This window comes from Ursus maritimus (assembly GCF_017311325.1).
Source record: "Ursus maritimus isolate PB19 chromosome X unlocalized genomic scaffold, ASM1731132v1 scaffold_X1, whole genome shotgun sequence".
NCBI lineage: Eukaryota > Metazoa > Chordata > Mammalia > Carnivora > Ursidae > Ursus > Ursus maritimus.
Window position 1 is genome coordinate 62,218,935 of NW_024423319.1, and position 11,195 is coordinate 62,230,129.

The following is an 11,195-nucleotide window of genomic DNA, read 5'->3' on the forward strand; positions in this document are numbered from 1 at the left end:
TAAATTGGCAAAATATAGTGAAAAAGAAAAATAAAATAAAAGCAACAAGACAAAAGAAGACAGAACTCAGAAGGGAAAACCCAAAAGGTTTACAGGGGATTTCGCAGAAGAAATTTTCCAAGCAAGAAGAAAGTGGCATGATATATTCAGAGCATAGGAATAGGAAAAGTCTGCAGGCAAAAATACTCTATCCAGGAAGGCTATCATTCAGAATAGAAGGAAAGATAAAGAGTGTCCCAGAAAAAAAATAATAAAGGAGTTTGCGACCCCAAACAAGCCCTGCAAGAAATATTAAAGGGGATTCTTTCAATGGAAAGGAAAGACCAAAAGTGGTAGTATAAAGGAAAGAAACACAACAGCAGTAAAGATGATTTTTCTGTAAAAAAATCAGTCAAGAAACCCACAAAATAAAAGGATGTAAACTATGACAATACTTAAAATGTGGGAAGAAGAGGGGCGCCTGGGTGGCTCAGTCATTAAGTGTCTGCCTTCAGCTTAGGGCCTGATCCCAGGGTCCTGGGATCGAGCCCCGCATTGGGCTCTCTGCTCCACTGGGAGCCTGCTTCTTCCTCTCCTACTCCCCCTGCTTGTGTTCCCTCTCTCACTGGCTGCCTCTCTCTCTGTCAAATAAATAAATAAAAACATTGTTTTAAAAAATGTGGGAAGGAGAGTAGTAAAGAATGGGTTCAATCTGAAGAGACTATCAACTTCACATAGACTGCTATATGCATCTGATGTTTTATATAAAGTTAGTAGTAAACCATATATTGAAAACCACTAATAAATATGCAAAGAATAAAGGCAAAGAAATACAAATATATCACTGAAGAAAATTAGCAAAGCATGAAAGAGAAAGATAAGAAAGGATTAGAGAAAATCATCAGAAACAACCAAAAAACAAATAATAAAATGACAATAAATACATATCTATCCATAATTACTTTGAATGCAAATGGACTAAATACTTCAATGAAAACACATAGAATGTCAGAATGGATTAAAAAAAAAAAACCAAGACCCATCTGTATGCTGCCTATAAGAGGCATAGTTTAGACTTAAAGACACCTGCAAATTGAAAGTGAGATAACGAAGAAACCTATTATGCAAATCATTGCCAAAAAGGAAGCCAGGGTAGCATTACCTAGACAGAAAGAAATAGATATTAAAAAAAAAACTATAACAGGAGACAAAGAAGGACTCTATATAATAATAAAGGGGACTATCAAAAAGAAGATATAGCAATTGAAAATATTTATGGACCCAACATAGGAACACCCAAACACATAAAACAGTGAATAAGAAATATAAAGGAACTAATCAGTAATAATATAATAGTAGGCGACTTGAATATCCCACTTACACTAATGGACATATCATCAAAACAGAAAATAAACAAGGAAACAATGGTTTTGAAAGACATTTTGGACCAGGTAGATTTAACACATATATTAAGAACATTCTATCCTAAAACAGCAGAATACACATTATTTTCAAGAGCACATGGAACATTCTCCAGAAGAGACCAAGAGAAAAAAATCTGGAAAGACCCCAAACATATGAAGGTTAAATAACATGCTACTAAACAATAAATGGGTCAACAAGGAAATAAAAGGAAAAATTTAGATTTATTTAGGAAGGGTCAAGTTAAGATGGCGGAGGAGTAGGGGACCCCTTTTTCAGCCGGTCCCCTGAGTCGAGCTGGATAGGTACCAGACCAGCCTAAATAACCACGGAATCAGCCTGAGACGCAGGATGATGCATCTGGATCTCTACAAATGAACATCTCCAGCGCTGAGTATTGAGGTACGAAGAGGGGAGCTGTAAACCGTGCACAGATATCGGAAGATAAACGGAAGGGGAGGAGCTGCCTGGTTCGGGCGCCCGAGCGCAGCCACCTGCACGGGAGCGGGCGGACTCAGAGAGGGCACCCGCGAGAGAGTGGACTGACCGGTGAGCCGTGAACGCGCGCCACCAGGCACTCCCCCGAACACCGAATCCTGGTGTGCTCACGGGATCCAGACTGAGACCGGAGCTCCTAGAGCTCGCGGGCGGCTGGCGGCTGGCGGCCACCTGCACGGGGAGCGGGCGGACTGGGCGGTCAGCACCGCGAACAGCAGACTGAGACCCTGAACCGGTGCGCGCGCCACCAGGCTTCTCCGAAACTCCGGAATCGAGGTGTGCTCACCGGCATAGACTGAGACCGGAGACCCGGCAGCGGGGGCGGCCGGTGGCTGGCGGCATTAGAAACACAAAGGACAGAGACACGCCAGCCCTGGAAGTGAGGGATGCCAGTTGGTGCAAGCACATCCCGGGACGCTGCAGGGTTGAGCAGCACCAACAGAAACAGAGTTAAAGTGGCCAGAACATTAGTAGAGAACGGGCCGCAATCCTTCTGTTCCGTGACAGAGGCTGAAATTTGGCCGCTGCTGCTCTGACTCTCAGAAGAGGCACAGCAAACCGCCAGGGAAAGCCGCCAGAGAACAAAAGCCTGGAAATACCGGCTCAGAGAGTGCCCATCCCCATCCTCCCTCGCAGGGGACACGGAGACTCTACCCAAACAGGGTTGCCTGAGTATTGGCGCGGCAGGCCCCTCCCCCAGAACACAGAAGGCAGGCTGAAAAATCAAGAAGCCCACAACCCGGGCGCCTGGGTGGCGCAGTCATTGAGCGCCTGCCTTCGGCTTAGGGCGTGATCCCGGCGTTCCGGAAAGGAGTCCCTCATCGGGCTCCTCCGCTGGGAGCCTGCTTCTTCCTCTCCCACTCCCCTGCTTCTGTTCCCTCTCTCGCTGGTTGGCTGCCACATAAATAAATAAATAAAATCTTTAAAGAAGAAGCCCACATCCCTAAGATCCCTATAAAACAAGGGGCACGGCCTGGGACCCAGTCAATAATTTGGGCTCTGGAAACCCCGCAACCTCTCTTCATCAGAATGACAAGAAGGAGAAGCCCCCCCCAGCAAAGAAAAGACAGTGATTCTGTGGCCTCTGCCACAGAAATAATGGATATGGATGTAACCAAATTATCAGAAATGGAATTCAGAGTAACGATGGTCAAAATGATGAGTAGAATTGAAAAAACTATTAACGAAAAGGTTACTGAGAATATAGAATCCCTAAGGACAGAAATGAGAGCGAATCTGACAGAAATTAAAAATTCTATGAGCCAAATGCAGGCAAAACTAGAGGCTCTGACGGCCAGGGTCGCAGAAGCAGAGGAACGGGTTAGTGAATTGGAGGATGGGTTAATAGAGGAAAAAATGAAAATAGAAGATGGTCTTAAAAAAATCCACGCCCACGAATGTAGGTTACGGGAGATTACTGACTCAATGAAACGATCCAATGTTAGAATCATCGGCATCCCCGAGGGGGTGGAGAAAAACAGAGGTCTAGAAGAGATATTTGAACAAATTGTAGCTGAAAACTTCCCTAATCTAGCAAGGGAAACAAACATTCGTGTCCAAGAGGCAGAGAGGACCCCTCCCAAGCTCAACCACGACAAACCTACGCCACGTCACGTCATAGTGCAATTCGCAAATATTAGATGCAAGGATACAGTATTGAAAGCGGCCAGGGCAAAGAAATTTCTCACGTACCAAGGCAAAAGCATCAGAATTACGTCAGACCTGTCTACACAGACCTGGAATGAGAGAAAGGGTTGGGGGAGCATATTTAAAGCTCTTTCAGAGAAAAACATGCAGCCAAGGATCCTTTATCCAGCAAGGCTGTCATTCAGAATTGATGGAGAAATAAAGACATTTCAGAATCGCCAGTCACTAACCAATTTTGTAACCACGAAACCAGCCCTACAGGAGATATTACGGGGGGTTCTATAAAAGTAAAAAGGCCCCAAGAGTGATACAGAACAGAAAGTCACAGCCAATACAAACAAAGACTTTACTGGCAACATGGCAACATTAAAATCATATCTCTCAGTAATCAGTCTTAATGTAAATGGTTTGAACCATCCCATAAAACGCCACAGGGTTGCAGATTGGATAAAAAGAAATGACCCATCCATTTGCTGTCTACAAGAGACTCATTTCGAACCCAAAGATGCATTCAGACTGAGAGTAAGGGGATGGAGTACCATCTTTCACGCAAATGGACCTCAAAAGAAAGCTGGGGTAGCAATTCTCATATCAGATAAATTGGATTTTAAACTACAGACTATAGTTAGAGATGCAGAAGGGCACTATATTATTCTTAAGGGAAGTATTCAACAAGTGGATATGACAATTATAAATATATATGCCCCCAACAGGGGAGCAGCAAGATACACAAGCCAACTCTTAACCAGAATAAAGAGACATATAAATAAAAATACATTAATAGTAGGGGACCTCAACACTCCACTCTCAGAAATAGACAGAACACCCTGGCAAAAACTAAGCAAAGAATCAAAGGCTTTGAATGCCATACTCGACGAGTTGGACCTCATAGATATATATAGAACACTACACCCCAGAACCAAAGAATACTCATTCTATTCTAATGCCCATGGAACATTCTCAAGAATAGACCATGTTCTGGGACACAAAACAGGTCTCAACCGATACCAAAAGATTGAAATTATCCCCTGCATATTCTCAGACCACAACGCTCTGAAATTGGAACTCAACCACAAGGAAAAATTTGGAAGAAACTCAAACACTTGGAGACTAAGAACCATCCTGCTCAGGAATGACTCGATAAACCAGGAAATCAAAAATCAAATTAAACAATTTATGGAGACCAATGAGAATGAAAATACAACAGTCCAAAACCTATGGGATACTGCAAAGGCAGTCCTAAGGGGGAAATACATAGCCATCCAAGCCTCACTCAAAAGAATAGAAAAATCTAAAATGCAGTTTTTATATTCTCACCTCAAGAAGCTGGAACAGCAACAGAGGGACAGGCCTAATCCACGCACGAGGAAGCAGTTGACCAAAATTAGAGCTGAAATCAATCAAGCAGAAACCAGAAGTACAGTAGAGCAGATCAACAGGACTAGAAGCTGGTTCTTTGAGAGAATCAATAAAATTGACAGACCACTGGCAAGACTTATCCAAAAGAAAAGAGAAAGGACCCAGATTATTAAAATTATGAATGAAAAAGGAGAGGTCACGACGAACACCATTGAAATTGGAAGGATTATTAGAAATTTTTATCAACAGCTATATGCCAATAAACTAAGCAATCTGGAAGAGATGGAATCCTTCCTGGAAACCTATAAACTACCAAGATTGAAACCGGAAGAAATTGATTCCTTAAACAGGCCAATTAATTATGAAGAAATTGAGTCAGTGATAAACAACCTTCCAAATAACAAAACTCCAGGCCCGGACGGTTTTCCTGGGGAATTCTACCAAACATTCAAAGAAGAAATAATACCTATTCTCCTAAAGCTATTTCAAAAAATAGAAACAGAAGGAAAGCTACCAAACTCATTCTATGAGGCCAATATTACCTTGATCCCCAAACCAGGCAAAGACCCCCTCAAAAAGGAGAATTACAGACCGATTTCCCTAATGAATATGGACGCCAAAATCCTCAACAAGATACTTGCTAATAGAATCCAACAGTACATTAAAAGGATTATCCATCACGATCAAGTGGGATTCATACCTGGGATGCAAGCGTGGTTCAATATTCGCAAATCAATCAGCGTGATACATCATATCAACAAGAAAAGACTCAGGAACCATATGATCCTCTCAATCGATGCCGAAAAAGCATTTGACAAAATACAGCATCCTTTCCTGATTAAAACCCTTCAGAGTGTAGGAATAGAAGGTACATTTCTCAATCTCATAAAAGCCATCTATGAAAAGCCTACTGCAAATATTATTCTCAATGGGGAAAAGCTGGAAGCCTTTCCCTTAAGATCAGGAACTCGACAAGGATGCCCACTCTCGCCACTATTATTCAACATAGTACTAGAAGTCCTTGCAACAGCAATCAGACGACAAAAAGGGATCAAAGGTATTCAAATTGGCAAAGAAGAAGTCAAAATGTCTCTCTTTGCAGATGACATGATACTCTATATGGAAAACCCAAAAGAAGCCACTCCCAAACTATTAGAAGTTATAGAGCAATTCAGTAACGTGGCGGGATACAAAATCAATGCTCAGAAATCAGTTGCATTTCTATACACGAATAACGAGACCGAAGAAAGAGAAATTAGGGAATCCATCCCATTTACAATAGCACCAAAAACCATACGTTACCTTGGAATTAACTTAACCAGAGACGTAAAGGACCTATATTCTAGAAACTATAAATCACTCTTGAAAGACATTGAGGAAGACATAAAAAGATGGAAAGATATTCCATGCTCATGGATTGGAAGAATTAACATAGTTAAAATGTCCATGCTACCCAGAGCAATCTACACTTTCAATGCTATCCCGATCAAAATACCGAGGACATTTTTCAAAGAACTGGAACAAATAGTCCTTAAATTTGTATGGAAACAGAAAAGGCCCCGAATCTCCAAGGAACTGTTGAAAAGGAAAAACAAAGCTGGGGGCATCACAATGCCGGATTTCGAGCTGTACTACAAAGCTGTGATCACAAAGACAGCATGGTACTGGCACAAAAACAGACACATAGACCAATGGAACAGAATAGAGAGCCCAGAAATGGACCCTCGGCTCTTTGGGCAACTAATATTTGATAAAGCAGGAAAAAACATCCGGTGGGAAAAAGACAGTCTCTTCAATAAATGGTGCTGGGAAAATTGGACAGCTACATGCAAAAGAATGAAACTTGACCACTCTCTCACACCATACACAAAAATAAACTCCAAATGGATGAAAGACCTCGATGTGAGACAGGAATCCATCAAAATTCTAGAGGAGAACATAGGCAGCAACCTCTACGACATCGGCCAAAGCAACCTTTTTCATGATACATCCCCAAAGGCAAGAGAAACAAAAGATAAAATGAATTTATGGGACTTCATCAAGATTAAAAGTTTCTGCACAGCCAAGGAAACAGTCAGAAAAACTAAGAGGCAGCCCACGGAATGGGAGAAGATATTTGCAAATGACACTACAGATAAAGGACTGGTATCCAAGATCTACAAAGAACTTCTCAAACTCAATACACGAGAAACAAATAAACAAATCAAAAAATGGGCAGAAGATATGAACAGACACTTTTCCAATGAAGACATACAAATGGCTAACAGATACATGAAAAAATGTTCAAAATCATTAGCCATCAAGGAAATTCAAATCAAAACCACACTGAGATACCACCTTACGCCAGTTAGAATGGCAAAAATAGACAAGGCAAGAAACAACAATTGTTGGAGAGGATGTGGAGAAAGGGGATCCCTCCTACATTGTTGGTGGGAATGCAAGTTGGTACAGCCACTCTGGAAAACAGTGTGGAGGTCCCTTCAAAAGTTAAAAATTGAGCTACCCTATGATCCAGCCTTTGCACTACTGGGTGTTTACCCCAAAGATACAGACGTAGTGAAGAGAAGGGCCATATGCACCCCAATGTTCATAGCAGCAATGTCCACAATAGCTAAATCGTGGAAGGAGCCGAGATGCCCTGCAACAGATGACTGGATTACGAAGTTGTGGTCCATATATACAATGGAATATTACTCAGCTATCAGAAAGAACGAGTTCTCAACATTTGCTACAACATGGATGGCACTGGAGGAGATAATGCTTAGTGAAATAAGTCAAGCAGAGAAAGACAGCTATCATATGATTTCTCTCATCTATGGAACATAAGAACTAGAATGATCGGCAGGGGAAGAAAGGGATAAAGAAAGGGGGGGTAATCAGAAGGGGGAATGAAACATGAGAGACTATGGACTATGAGAAACAAACTGAGGGCTACAGAGGGGAGGGGGTGGGGGAATGGGATAGACCGGTGATGGGTAGTAAGGAGGGCACATATGGCATGGTGCACTGGGTGTTATACACAACTAATTAATCATCGAGCCTTGCATCGAAAACCGGGGATGTACTGTATGGTGACTAACATAATATAATAAAAAATCATTATTAATAAAAAAAATTAAAAAAAAAAAAGAAAACACAATGGTCCAAAACCTCTGAATGCAACAAAAGTGGTTCTAAGAGGGAAGTTTATGCCAATACAGGCCTACCCACAAAAGAAAACAAATATTAAATAAACAACCTAACCTTACACCTAAAAGAACTAGAAAAAGAATAAACAAAACCTAAAACCAGCAGATGGAAAGAAATAATAAAGGTTAGAGCAGAAATAAATGATAAAGAAACTTAAAAAAATGGATCAATGAAACCAGGAGCTGGTAGTTTAAAAAACTCAATAAAATTGATAAAACTCTAGCCAGACTTGAAAGAAAGAAAGAAAGAAAGAAAGAAAGAAAGAAAGAAAGAAAGAAAGAAGAAAGAGAAAGAACTCTAATAGAATCACAAATAAGAGAAGAGAAATAGCAACCAACACCACAGAAATACAAATAAAAGACAAATGTAAAGCCATATTATGAAAAACTATATGTCAACAAATTGGACAATCTGGAATAAATGGACAAATTCCTAGAAACATAGAGTATCAGAACTGAAATAGGAAGGGGACACCTGGATGGCTCAGTCAGTTAAGCATCTGCCTGGGGACCAGGTCATGATCCTGCACCAGGCTCCTTGCTCAGCAGGGATCCTGCTTCTCCCTCTGCCTGCTGCTCTCCCTGCTTGTGCTTTCTCTCTCTCTGACAAATAAATAAATTAAATATTTTAAAAAACTGAAACAGGAAGAAATAGAAAATTTGAACAGAGCAATAACCTGTAAAGAAGTTGAATCAGTACTCCAAAAACTCTCAACAAACAAAAGCCCAGGACTAGATACCTTCACATGTGAATTCTTTTTTTTAATTTTTTAAAGATTTTGTGTGTTTATTTGACAGAGAGAGACAGCGAGAGAGAGAGCACAAGCAGGGGGAGTGTGGGAGGGAGAATCAGGCTTCCTGCCGAGCAGGGGGCCAGATGCGGGGCTCGATTCTGGGACCCTGGGATCATGACCTGAGCCAAAGGCAGATATTTAACGACAGAGCCACCCAGGCGCCCCTCACATGTGAATTCTAACAAACATTTATGGAAGAATTTATACCAATTATTTTCAAACTATTTCAAAAAATAGAAAACCAGGAGAACTTCCAAATTCATTCTATGAGGCCAGCAATACGCTGTTAACAAAACTAGATAAACACACCACTAGAAAAGGGACTACAGGCTGAAATCCCTGATGAACATAGATGCAAAAATCCTCAACAAAATACTATCAAACCAAATCCAACAATACATTAAAAAATTATTCATCTAGATCAAGTGGTGTTTATTCAGGGTTGCAAGGATGGTTCAATATTCACAAATCAATTAACATGATTTGTTGCATCAATAAGAGAAAGGATAAGAATCATATGATCATTTCAATAGATGCAGAAAAAGAATTTGAGAAAATACAACCTCCATTCGTGATAAAATCTGTCAACAAAGTAGGCTTGGAGGGGGATGCCTGGGTGGCCCAGTTGGTTAAGCATCTGCCTTGGGCTCAGGTCATGATCCCAGGTCCCTAGGATCAAGTCCCATGTTGGGCTCCCTGCTCATCAAGGAGCCTGCTTTCCCTCTGCCTGCTGCTCCCCCTGCTTGTGTGCTCTATCTTTATCTCTGACAGGTGCATAAATAACATGTTTTTTAAAAATTTAAAAATTAGGCTTAGAAGGAACATATCTCAACATATTACAGCCCATCTATGAAGAAACCACAGCTAACATCATCATTAATGGGAAAAATTGAGAGATTTTCCCCTAAGGTCAAGAACAAGACAAAGATGTTCATGCTCATCACTTCTGTTCCACATAGTAGGGTATGTCCTAGATACACCAGACAACAAAAAGAAATGAAAATCATCCAAGTCAATAAGAAAGAGGCAAAATTTTCACTCTTTGCACATGACATGATACTATATCATGTATATAGTATATATAGAAAACCCAAACTATATATAGAAAACTGTATATAGAAAACCCAAAATACTTGAACAAAACACTGCTAGAACTGATAAACAAATTCAGTACAGTTGCAGGATACAAAATCAATGCACAGAACTCAGTTGCATTTCTATACACAAATAATGAAGATGCAGAAAGAAAAATCAAGAAAATAATCCCATTTACAATTGCAGCAAAAGTAATAAGACAACTAGGAATAAACCTAACCAAAGAGGTGAAAGACCTGTATTCCGAAAAATATAAAACACTGATGAAAGAAATTGAAGATGACACAATAAATGGAAAGAAATTCTATGGTCATGGATTGGAAGAACAAATATTGTTAAAATTCTTTACTAACCAAAGCAAACTATAGATTTAATTCAATCCCTATCAAAATAGCAACAGAAGGAAGGGAAGAAGAAAGGAGGGATAAACAGAAGGGGGAATGAACCATGATGGACTATGGACTCTGGGAAACAAACTGAGGGCTTCAGAGGGGTGGGGGGTGAGGGAATGGGATAGGCTGGTGATGGGTAGTAAGGAGGGTACATATTGCATGGTGCACTGGGTGTTCTACACAAGTAATGAATCATGGAACTTTACATCAAAAACTAGGGATGTACTGTATGGTGACTAACATAATTTAATTAAAAAAATTATTAAAAAATACCAGGGGTGCCTGGGTGGCTTAGTCGTTAAGCATCTGCCTTTGGCTCAGGGTGTGATCCTGGTGTTCTGGGATCGAGCCCCAAATCAGGCTCCTCCGCTGGGAGCCTGCTTCTTCCTCTCCCACTCCCCCTGCCTGTGTTCCCTCTCTCACTGGCTGTCTCTCTCTGTCAAATAAATAAATAAAATCTTTTAAAAAATACCAACAGCAGTTTTCATTGAATTAGAAAAAAATCTTCTAAAATTAGTATTGAACCACAAAAGACCCAGAATAGCCAGAGAAATCTTGAATAAAAATAAGCAATGCTGGAGGCATCACAATTCTGAACTTCAAGTTGCATTACAAAGCTATAGTAATCAAAACAGTATGGTACTGGCATAGAAATAGACACAAAGATAAATGGGACAGAATAGAAAATTGATAAATAAACCCATAATTTCATGGTCAATTACTCTTCCAAAAGGAGGATTCTTTCAAAATGGGAGAAAGACAGTCTCTTCAAAAAATGCTGTTGGGAAAACTGGACAGCAACATGCAAAAGAATGAAATGG